Source organism: Haemaphysalis longicornis, unplaced genomic scaffold (assembly GCF_048455015.1).
Source record: "Haemaphysalis longicornis isolate Haplotype H1 unplaced genomic scaffold, Haemaphysalis longicornis Haplotype H1 scaffold_17, whole genome shotgun sequence".
Classification (NCBI taxonomy): Eukaryota; Metazoa; Arthropoda; class Arachnida; order Ixodida; family Ixodidae; genus Haemaphysalis; species Haemaphysalis longicornis.
Genome location: NW_027526276.1, coordinates 9,710,823 through 9,722,904, shown reverse-complemented (window position 1 = coordinate 9,722,904; position 12,082 = coordinate 9,710,823). Strand labels below are relative to the sequence as shown.

The 12,082-nt window shown below is 46.0% G+C and overlaps 1 long non-coding RNA gene across 1 annotated transcript; it reads right to left on the bottom strand.

Annotated features, from left to right (window-relative positions):
- Positions 1 to 3,556: 3,556 nt before the first annotated feature.
- LOC144166416 (uncharacterized) lies at positions 3,557 to 9,939 on the bottom strand. The gene is made up of 3 exons (XR_013321675.1): positions 9,165 to 9,939; positions 6,630 to 6,710; positions 3,557 to 4,156 (listed from the first exon to the last, which is right to left on the bottom strand). It is a non-coding gene; the product is annotated as an uncharacterized LOC144166416 (long non-coding RNA).
- Between the last annotated feature and the right edge of the window lie 2,143 nt (positions 9,940 to 12,082).

Here is a 12,082-nt window from a genome sequence, read left to right as displayed (position 1 = left end):
TGTGCATCTACTCAGCGGCGATAAACCGTTTGCTTTTGATGTTTCGTCTTGCTGCGCATTCCAATGGTGTTGTCCTCAAAAACATCTTGTGGTGCAACACGACCCCAATGCCCAAAACCTTCTGCTCAGAATAAATGCTCCGTTTGGTGATGCGAGTGAAACTCGAAGGAGAGCAAGCTTCAAGCACTTTGTCAGCAGTATTATGGGTGGGATTTTCCCCCTGAAATCGTCTTTCGTAACAAGGTTGTTAAGATCGTTCATTCGATGATCCCGATCACTGTGGAGATTGTGGTAATCACACAACAGTGACGGTGGTCAATCCCACGGAATGGCTATGACGCCACCATCTGCCGGGTCAAGAAGAAGGTGTTGTGCGCGACAAGACCTACGCATGCTAAATATATTTCGATTAGGCTAACTTTTACCTAGATTTTCTACACTCCTTTCAGTTGTTTTTTTCTTTTTTCTCTCTATCTCTTTCTTCTCTCTCTCTTTATATTCGGCTAAATTCTTTCTTTTTCTCCACTAGTTTGCATTGTATGATTGATTGCAATAGAAAAAAAGTCTTCTTTACCAATACGCCTAAGTGGGCATGCGCTATTTTTTGAGTCACCACCGCCACCACCTCCGAGGGGAGAACACGGCGCACAGCACTGGAATGGGAGTGAGTTAAATACTTTATTATGGACGATAGGCCGTGAGGACCTGTGGGGAAGTGAGCATGGCGGAGGGGGAGCAGAAAGTTAGAGGTCACAATTCATCACCTTTCACACAGTGTACACACTTCTAGTTTTAAGGTCGTATTCACAAGATGCACATTTCACTCGTTCAGTGGCACCAAAATCCACAATTTACACTGTTGATATTGGTCGTGGATGGGAATGGCCAGTCCGGGAAAGTCTGTCAGACCACTACAACAGCTTGTACAGACCGGTTTCAAGCGCGTACTGGGTAATTATTTCTAGAGTAGCGGGGTCTTCACGGACACGACTAACGGGCTCCAGTTCACTCGTGGGTGCAGGACCCACAGTTAGCAGTTGACTGCGGTTACGGGAAGAGATAGGATAGATCCAAATTAAGTGGAAGAGATTTGGTATGGCATTACTACTGCAGTGGTGGCATCGGTGCAGTTGAGAGCCTGCCGGGGCTGAACACTTATGAACAATGTGTGGTGTGTACGCTGCATTTGCATACACTTTATTGGCAAATACCCCACCCAAACGTGAAAAGGGCTTGAAATGCGCAAGGATGCCAACCGGAGTTTCAGCTTGCAAACGCTTACAGCTTTCTTTTTCGAGGAGACGTAGCTGGTGTGCGCTACGGGACCAGCCGAGGATCGGACGTTTGGGAACGGGGTTTCACTAAGCGTGTGGTTTTCCGAGGACTCTAGTTCTTTATTGGGAACCGAAGACGAGTGTTAGGAGCCCGCTACCAGAACATATATGTGAAATACAGAAACATTCAGCGATGCGGTACTTCCTAACGAGCGGAACTATGCTAGGATGCTCAGAGATATCTTCAGACTTGGAGTTATTCTTCCTCAGCTTACAAGCCCAAAGAGCGCCTTAAGCAAGGTTGGAGAAACAGCAGAGCTGGCGGCTCCTCTCCCTTTGTCGGAAACGAGGCGGTTGCACCTGGCATGATTTTCCGAACTTGCAGCTGGAAGTTCACCATTCCTGGCCGGTCCGGACCGTTTGTCCATAGCCTTTGACATGTCACCCAATGTGGACCACGTTAGCACTCGCTCGAACCCGCGGCACCGGCTTCGCGTGCTCGGCGTCTACAGCAAGAACTCGGCGTCGGTGATCCCCACTTTAGGCACGAACGCACGTGAACTGGGGAGTAAAACAGCTCACGAGAGATCACGCCACGAACGCTGCGCAGAGTGTTTTTGAAGGTAGAGTTGGCCAACTTTGGGCGCTCCACACGATGCGCTCGCTCACGTGCACTTGATATTTTTGTTGATATTTTTTGCGTGCTCCTCGCGTGGCAAAATCCCACGCTTGAGTGTCGGTGACGCAGGCCGCTTCTCAAGAAGCGCAAACTCACATGCACGGGTTTTCTGGTAATTTTCGGCAGGGGAATTGAAAGCTTAAACACCTCTGTTGTTAAAAATGAAAGGAACTGCGGACGCCAGATCGTTGTTTTGCCCAAATCGTCGCCTAACATACCTATTCCGCAACACTCGCCGACGCAACTGGGACCTTCCTCGTGACGTCACCGCCTTGAAGTATCTGAAATGTGTTGGTTGAAGGAGTCTCGCAGAGAAAGTATTGAATGATTTCGACCACCCCATTCGTAGGACAGTTCTGTGAGGAGTGCAGAGAAAAAGACAGAGAACCTTGAATGAAAGCTGAAGATGTCAGCTGCACTAAGGGTAGGGCTTGCTATTCCAGATGGGGTTAATGCAGTGAGATGACAGAGGAAAATAGAGGGAAAAAGAAAAGTTAAAAAATATAGGGGAGGGGTAGGGGAGATGCACGGATATAGAAATTTTATATGTTGAGAGGGTTCGCAAAATTTCTTCTGCTCTGTTTCCGCAAGAAAGTAACCGCAGATTTTAATCCCGGCACTGCCTCATCACGATTTTTCTAGAAGACCTCCACGTCGGAGTCGTACAAGGGCCTTCGATGCTGCTGCCCACTTACTAGCACATCGCGGGCAGTGGCTTAAAATGTGCTTAATGTTGTCGGTAGTAGAGCACACTGGGCGCAATGGCGACTCTACCCATCCCAACCTAAACAAGAGGAGTCGGGTGTAAGCAGCGTTAACTCGAAGCCGCTGTAGCACGTCTTGAGTGCGCTTCCGCAGACTCCGCGGAAGCCGCAAGTCGCAGTGAAGGTCGATAGCGCGAAGAGCGGCGTAACTTCTCAGAGGAGTGCAGTGAAGTTTAAAGTGGTGCAGGCGGGAAAGCCAAGGAAGGGTGTAAATCTGCACTAAGCGCCATAGGCTTTCTTGGGCGTGAGATAGCACTGGGCGTTCACGGAGAAACATGTCAATGATATTGAAACTGCCACAGAGCTTACTGCCCCTGCGTAGGCATCCTAATTGCTGGTATTTGCGCGCTGAAAAGAAGTGTGTATTGTAGAAGGCCGTCTTCAGCGCTGGTTTGCGTATACCTGTAGTTTGCACTCATAGTCCCATTCTCCGCGTTTGCCTAAAGACGCTTCAGTTGGATCGCCAGTCCCGTTTGAACATGACCCGTTTGACCATTCGTGAAGCCAAATAGTTTGGTGGGACATGGCATGCACGCTGGATACGTGTAGTCACGGATTTGACGTTTTTCGTGTTACTGGACTACTGTTGCTCGGGTGAGTGGTATGTTCTTATTCACTACTTTATATTCTAGCGATGCAGGAACAACTTGATTTTCCTCGCTGGTGTTCCTTGACCCAACACAACACTCGAGCCTGGATCGGTAAAATTATATTTCAATATGCTTTACGTACGTTAACAAAGGCGAAGTCTGTCCTATAAAAGGCTTAACAACTAAACAGTGTAGCCGTCCCCCATGCGTTGAGAGGATCTAATGGTCACGCAGAAAATTGCTTGTCCCTTATGAAAATTTCTATGTCCAGTCAAAAGACAGTCTGCGTCCCGAAGGAAACAGACTGCGTGCGTCCTGTGTGTTTCCTCTGTGTTGGAATTTCGCCACCGACTTTCTGCGTACTCCAAGTGTCCCGTGTGTTTCCGTCCTCCATGCGTCCAGTCTATCTCCCAAAGGCAACACAGACACCATACGGCCTTTGTGTGTCCCCTATATGTCTTGAAGGCAACAGACCGCATTCGTCCCTTGTGTGTCCCCTGTATTGAAATTTCGCCACCGACTTTCTGCGTCCTCCAAGAATCCTTTATGTTTCCGTCCTCTAAGTATCCCACAAGCTTCCACCTTTTGAGTGCCCTTTGCATGCTGTCAAATAACAGCGCCCAACAGCCAGCTGCATGTAGAAGATGTCAGCCAGCTCCACAGTCACTGTTTCATGCTGCAGCTGTTTCTGTAAGAGCAAGCTGACGAAAATCACATGAATCACACGACTCTTGCAAACCTGACTATTTTATTCAGGTTGGATCCATACGTGCTGCTGCCGCCTGCCACACCAGGTGCCGCCTCATCTTCACCCCTCACAGGACGGGATAGCCACTGCCACGCTTGAACCTGAAATGACAAACGCATTGATAGCATATGAAGGGGTTTAAACAAACACGTCTCAAACATTTGCTGGTTATGCTTATAAATATAAAGGAGTGTTCCCATACAAAACTGAACCAAGTATCCTGAAAGAGAAGGTACAACTTCTAGGTTGCAAAATTAGCCACAAAATTTAGACCACATAAATTAACTAATGAGCTTACGAACATCAAATATGACATACTGTTACATAGGCAACACAACCCAGAACTAAGTACTGTTTAGATTCATGGCCTCATGACGGGCATTTATACAGCCTCGCAAGAACATTTGAGATGAGATTATTGCAGCAGCACTGTGGGAACAAAGCAATATGGGGGGGGGGCAGGGAAGGCAACATAAAATTGCATGAACATGCTAAGACAGGCATTGATCAGTCGTCATCATTAGTAGTTGCTTGTGTCTACGCGTTCTTTGGAACCTATAAAGGCAGCAGTTTTATTGTGCATTTCGTTTACGAGACAGCACTTGCATTGTCTAGTTTGTTTGTCTGTGCTTGCTTACAAAAAGCAAAATGTACATCACCATGAACTGACCAACCTCTAGGTTGGCTCCTCACTTCTTATATTTCCTTGTGTCGATGGGTAGCAGACACAGGAACAGAAATAAAAAACAACCCTAGAAAAACGTGGTGGATAGCACACTTGCACCCATCATTGCACGCGTGCCACGTGGTCACTCATCCCAACAGATGTACAGTGCACGGAGTGACCCCCAAGCAGCGAAAGCTGGGCGTGGTCGCTCTGTACTTTGTGAAAATACAAGCTACTAGAAAGATTTGACAGATAGCACAAACAGTGCAGGTGCGCCAACTTTGCACCATGGCACGAATTTTTCAACGCACAACAGAAAACGCACCGGTATGTCAGTGACACCGTGGAGGAGAAATTCGAAGACAAACCAGGACATCAGTGACAGTGAAAGGGTTAAAGCGGTCGAATACAGCAAATTTAATTTCAGGGTTTATGCTTACCAGCAATGAGGAAAGCTACCGCAGTAACTTGAGCCGACTACTCTGTAACGTGCACTCAAATGCTAAAAACACACAAGCATTTTTGCATATGTTTGCACACAGAGGATTCATACTGTTCGGAAATAATGCAGGTTTTTCCTACTATAAACATCATAATATTGCCCCCAACCACGCCATTTGATTTGTTTACAAAATGTTTTGTTACAAGCCCCTGGCCACACCCTGCAATCTTATCCTTTTTTAAGGGAACCGTCTTTTTCCCCTTTTTCCTTTGTATGCTGCACCAGCAGTCCTGTTTGATATGGAAAGGGTGTTGCTTTGCGATCCCTATCCTAGCTTTTCCTGTTTTTTATTGAAAATGTTCTCGCTCTAAATGAATGAGTGCAAAAGAAACCCTGCAGCATTCAATTCGCCAACGCTCACCCATGCACGTCCCTTTGCTGACTCCTTCGAGGTTTGTGTTTTTTTATGTTTACTGCGGAGCACAAGTTTGCTCCGATAATCTATATTTTTACAAAAACCCTGCATTATCCGTGGCTACATAACAATATTCCAAACAAAGTCTGATAACCAAACCAGAACCCCCCACAGCTCTTTCTTCAATTGCTGAGTACCCTTCTACAATTGATTGATTGTAGGGTTTAACGCGCCGACGCAACGCAGGCGATGAGGTGCGCCGTAGTGGAGGGCTCCGGATTAATTTTGACCACCTGGGGATCTTTATCGTGCGCCGAAATCTCGTACACACGGGCGTTTTTGCTTTTCGCCTCCATCAGAAAAGCAGCCGCCGCGGCCGGGAATCGAACCCGCGACCTCGTGCTCAGCAGCGCAACGCCTTAGCCACTGAGCCACCGCGGAGGGTACCCTTCTACAATTAGGACCATCATTATATTTGCTAGAGTAAATAGCTGTTCGGGGGGGGGGGGGGGGCTACGATGGCCAGTGAGACTCATTACACTACATGAAACACAGTGGCAAAAATGCATGCAATACACCCTTTTCACTGCTAGGCACAAGTTGCATCTAGGGCATTGAAGTGAATTCACCTAAATTCTATTTCTGGGTGCATGGAATTGTTTCACTCATGTAATGTAATTCATAATATGACTTTTGAGTAGAAGTCTAAAGATCTAGTTCATTAGTAATAGGCGGTAGAAGAAAAATCCCCACACACTGTCTGTGGGTACCACGCAACTACCACAGTGAACAAGGGTGACAAAGTCGTTATTAATTAATTCATGGAGCAAGGACGCAGCCCTGATGCGACAAAAAAAATAAGAAAGGTACAAGGAAGTTTCTCACCCTCATAAGTTCCTTATTTTTTGCCCCATCTCTGCAATGTTCTTATGTCTTAATATCACTAAGGTACCACAAGAATGCCACAACGGTTTTCTATGTTTTCATGTTCTCTCAGCCTTCAAAATGGAGATTTTCATGCATTTCACAGCCGTAATGAACTCCACTTACAGGTCGTGCAGGATAGAAACAGGAGGCAGCCAATTCTTCTGGTAGCTCACAACGTACATCCTCCATGTCAAACACCTGGCCCTGTAAAAAATGGAAGTTCAAGTAGTAAACAAGCCATAAATATGCAGTATAATGCCGTGAAATACTCGCTCTGACAGGGCATGACAGAATTTCTTTTTTGTAGGTGCAAAAAAGGCACCTTCAGTTCTTTCAAGCTAAAAAATAAGTACAGTGCTCACTGATTGAAACGCAACACTGCGAGCGCGTGGCCGCCAATACATGCAGCGCCGTCCATGGACGCCGCTGTCGCTGACAGCGCACCGCTGTCCCTGCGGGGAACCACTGCCCCGCTTATTGGCAACCGGAAGCAGCAAGCTTATGGTCAAAACACTCTCATCCTCGTGGTATACCACAATGCAACACCTAGCTTCCACGGGCGTCCACTGGCGGCGCTGCATGTAGCGCAGGCCACGCGCTTGCAGTGTCGCGTTTCAATCCGTGAGCACTGTACATACATTACAATCCTTACAAGGCTTTCAGCCATACTTTAAAGGAACAGAAGCATCCTTACACTGAATTAATGTTAAACTAAGCCTATTAAATATCCCTAGGTGGTAGAAATCTGTGGCCCCAGATTTCCACTGTGCAAGCATATTCTCTGGTCCAGAGGGTGCGAAACGTGGTTACGGCTTTTAAAGGAGCCATGAAGAGAAAACACAAGTTTGGTTCATTCAAAGGATTCCGTTGCTAGAATCATGCTGACACCATTTTTAACACAAACTCCACTCAAATAAGCTACAAATTAGGAACAAAGGAAATGGCCATGCGACCCACTAGCTCATTTCCCGCAACAGAACCTATGTCATACCAGCCAGCTCTGCAGTTAGCGGAGGGCGGCAACAGCAAACACAAATTAGGCAGAGGCTATAAGCTTGCCGAACGAACTATTTGCGCTTAAATTTAGGGCACATTCTTTTTACAGTAGTAAGAATGGTGGGGCCAACAGTAAAGGTTAGGAAAGCACACGTAAGCATAGAAGTACCGATGCGTACTGCTGTTGGTACTGCGCGCACTATGCTTGGTTTAGCTGCACAGGACTGCGGGGCTTTGGGGTTGTCTCGGACAACAATGGCCAATTGACACAAGCAACAGTGTCTTACGTGACCATATTTGTGGAGCGAGCACTATGTTTCACGAAACGATTATTTTCTCGCTGAACAAAAACAAGCCACGTTTAAATACGGTAAAAACAAAACAAAAGCAGAAAGTGGCTTGCCACGGTATGGTGGCACCATCTAGGTTAACTAACGGTAAAGAAGGTTTCCCAATCGGCTGCAGAGCGGTCGGTTCCTGTGATGCAGACCCTGAAAATGCACGATTTAGTGGGAAAACCAAAATTTTAGCTTCAATTAATGAATTTCTCAGTGAATATAGTATCGTTTGCATTTGGACAAGTGCTGGGGGCACCATACCACACGAAATCTTTCGAATAACACAAACTTGTATTTTGTCTTCATGGCGCCATTACAATTCTCTCCGAGGCACATGGTGAACGTCTCGGCGTGCCAATACCTCCAAGGGGTAGGCAAGTTGAAATGCTGACGAAACGAAAAAACAGGATGGCGAAGGAGCACGATGGCAAGCCCACGCCCTGTTTAATCTTTTTCGCACCGTGATTGTATCCCCATCACATGCATATTTGTAAGAATCAACACGTTTAACCCATGGTCAACATGTTACGGTCAACACAATTTATGCAAGCCAGCTACAAATAATGTCACACCAAACAAGAATTTCTGTCTGATCATGACGATGCTGGATGAGCTTAGGAAGGTGGAAAAATTTCTTGCATTAAAACAGTGAAAGCTGCCCTGTGACTGCACCAGCAATGCAGGCTGGAACAGCATGTTTTCAAGCTGCGACGTCTAAACAACTATCTGGTCAAATGTTCACTGCCTAAAGACCTTGTGCATGTGGTACTACTTATAAAGTTGCTAGCAATGCTTAAATGTCGAAAATTCAACGTATATGCAACTCTTACGTATTATAACTACAAATGTAATGCAGCCTCCTTGCATTTCTTTACCCGTAAACGAAAACAACCCGTTAGAACAATGCTAAGCTGCCTACGTCCTGTAAAAAAATATACTGTGGGTCAACTGCCTCCTAAAAAAAAAAAATCGGGGAGTGGGCGTTTTGTTTTACAACCATTAACGCAGTTGTCTTTTCCTTTTTTTTTCTTTTTTTTCATGCAACAAGCTTTAGCGTCGAATCCACCCAAGCCAAGCGGCGGCCGCTGGGCCATCAGCATAATATTTTCGTTGCCGGCAATGGCAAGGGGGTCGATCACTCACACAGCATACTGGCCGCCGCTCCTGGAAGCTCATTATGACCGCGCCGACGCAGCCGGTAATTTACAATAAAAGAAGCGCGGCGAGCCGAACACCAAGGAATATACTCAACACGTTTAACAAAACAGCACTGCGGCAACGCGTAATAAAATTTTAACATGCACCACGATAAACAATCACTTACGGCAGAACACGCAGCATTTTTCCCACGTCGCGTCGACAGACTGGAACTTGCAGTAGAGACTCTTGATTCACGTAGGCACGCACAACTTGTCAGGTATTTTGTCAAATGGCGACCTCGATGTGCGTTTGCCACAGCAGCGCAGTACGGCGACGACACAGACGCTTTGCCAGCACTCACGATGTTTCAGGTGGCACAAGAGCACTAACACGTAATATAACGGCAGGAGGAGCACGTAGTAATTCACGTAACACCAGCAAATCGATAACAAACCACCAAAACCACGCACAACGAACAAACCACGCCTTTTCTTGCGCACCTATTCGCCCCGAGCGCGAACACAGTCGGCCCCTGGCGGCGGCGGGACGAACCGCACCTAGTGTGGATGGCGCTCTCGCGTCGTCTGCTTTTTCACGTTGCGTGCGGCGCAAGACGCGTGCTACACACGACAAAACAACCAATATGTGTGCTCGTTTGGCAGTAAGCAATGACATAGTAACCTCTGCGTGCTCGTCTCCTCTAGAAACGCAATAATCAGCGGCCGTTGCGGGTTAATGCGCTGGTGTAATTCCACGAAACATCTTCGCTGTGGTCACCGCTTGAGTGTGAAACGTGTTATAAACATTGCTTCCACACATTGCACTTTTCGTATTGTTGAGTGCAGTCGTCTGCCGTTTCGGGAACGTCGAAGGGTGCTTTTTGAAGCTGGCGTGGCGATTATTTAAAGGATAAAAGTTTAGTACGCGAAACGGGTAAGAAGCGACAAGACCTGTGCAGACGCGTGCAAATTCCACACCCTTGTAAAATTGCGCTGTGTCCTTACAGAAAGAAGAAACAAACAAAAACATTTACACTGCACACGACCCGTGCGCTATTGCCCATACATTACCGGACATGTATTTTACACCCGCAAGCGCCTGTGTGATCGTGTCCTTCCCGTACCTTTTCTAAAATAAATACCATTTTTGGACAGTCGTTGGTTATACTCAGGAGGAGGAATAAACATTTATTCAACTGTATCGAGTTGCTAATTTTACGTATTATTTAAAATACGTTTCTATGGATGCCCAAGAGTATTTAGGGGGAATGTTTCGGTAAAATTAAGCAGTTGTGAGCTTGCGTCAGTCATGTGGCATTTTGTGTGTCATTTTCATATATATCATTTTCAAATCCGACATGAATCACCTTTTCCAGAAACGTGTCTCACTCAGCATAACCAAATGCCTAATTTGGTCACGTCCTAACCTCTTAAGGTGGACCTAAGTTTAAAGAAAGAGGAAACGCGTAATATATAATGCACGTTGTTGCCCACATGTGTGTGGGGTGTGTGCCATGACTCGCTGGTTTTTTTTTTTTTTAATTTCTTCACGCAATGCTTGCTTTCAATACAATTTTGAAAAAGGCGTCCCACAATTCCTGGACATTCTCGGACCAAAGGGGGGTTAATCATATTGGAAAATACGTGTAATGCTTTTTCACCGCTACAGACCACGACGTCTAGTGTAGTTTCGATTGTAAATAATACTGATAACCATAGTTTGGCTTTTCGCGCGCGTTATTCTCTTCTCGCTTCTCTTGCAACGTTGGCAGGACCCCCCCCCCCCTCCCCCTTTCCGAAAAAAAATGAAATTGCAGAATTTCCTTTTTTAACCAATCCTCAAGAATTAAATGCCAAGACAAAGGCGATATTCATTTACAAAACAAAGTAGTTACCAGGAACCCGTTACGCTGATTTGAAACGAGAAATAAAAAGGAAATGTTTCACTACATCTGCAACAGCGCAACTTCATTCGTCTTTAGGGTTCGTAAGCGACCTTATACGCAAGAATGCAAACACATCTCGCTGTTGCAGGCACCTGTTAGATTTTAAAAGGAACGCAAATCGTCAACAGAGCAGCCGTCACAGAACATTTGTGCTCACTGTGAGGTCCCAGAAGCTTGGTTTGCACACTGTAAGCCTGCTTGTCACTTTGCGAAAACCTAGCTAAACATGAGATGTTGATTGTACTGCGTGCGTTGACAATTCAATTCGCAAGTTAACTTGTGACGAAAGCCGTAAATAAGTGATCCGACACCGTTATTCATAAAACCTTCCTTCAGAGTCGCTAAAATTTTATTTAAAATACCCGTTAGAGCGGTTACATTTATATCTCTGCGCTGATCAAAATTCAGTAATTTTATGTTGCCTTTTGAACACACAAAAAATATCGTAAGCTCTTAGAATGACTTCCGGGGCAGTTAAGTAGTGTTACCATTTCAGAGCATCCCACAAATGCAAGAATGCGTCATGCTACCAGTGAAAGCGATTGAGATTGCCGTTGGAAACTGAATTGCAGAGATCGAGGCTTCCTGATTTGTTTCTATTTATGCTTTTATTGAAGGCTCAAAGCCATAGTCTGGAAAGATCGAGCTTGCTACGAGCCACAGCGTACAAGTTCATTGTCACAATTACGGCCATTCTGAGATTCCTGATGAGTCGTCGCGTTTTTTGGCGTAATAATGAAAACTGACTGCCGCTTCCATGCTATACATTGAACGTTGAGTAACCGAACTACAGCATACCACTCTTGTTTGCACCTGTCGTGCGCACATACGGCGAGAAAAAGGCACGAAGCGCGCCCACAGTGTGCATTCTTACGGGCCGCTCAGCGGAGCATCCACACTAGCAGCGCGACGCTGTCGCCACCTACATGTCGAGCTCGCGGCGAATAACAATGACTGCATATATGCTAGCCTAGACTAGACTTATTACTACAGTTGGCTATCTAGCAGTCATTGAGTTTTAGCAGTTACTTTCTTCCTTCATCATCACCCCTGAAGCAAACTAGGCAGACGCCATTATAGTATTTTGTTAAAGTTGATAATAGCAAACATATATATAATGGCAGTAAATTTTCTTGATGCGAGCAACGTCTTTTGTT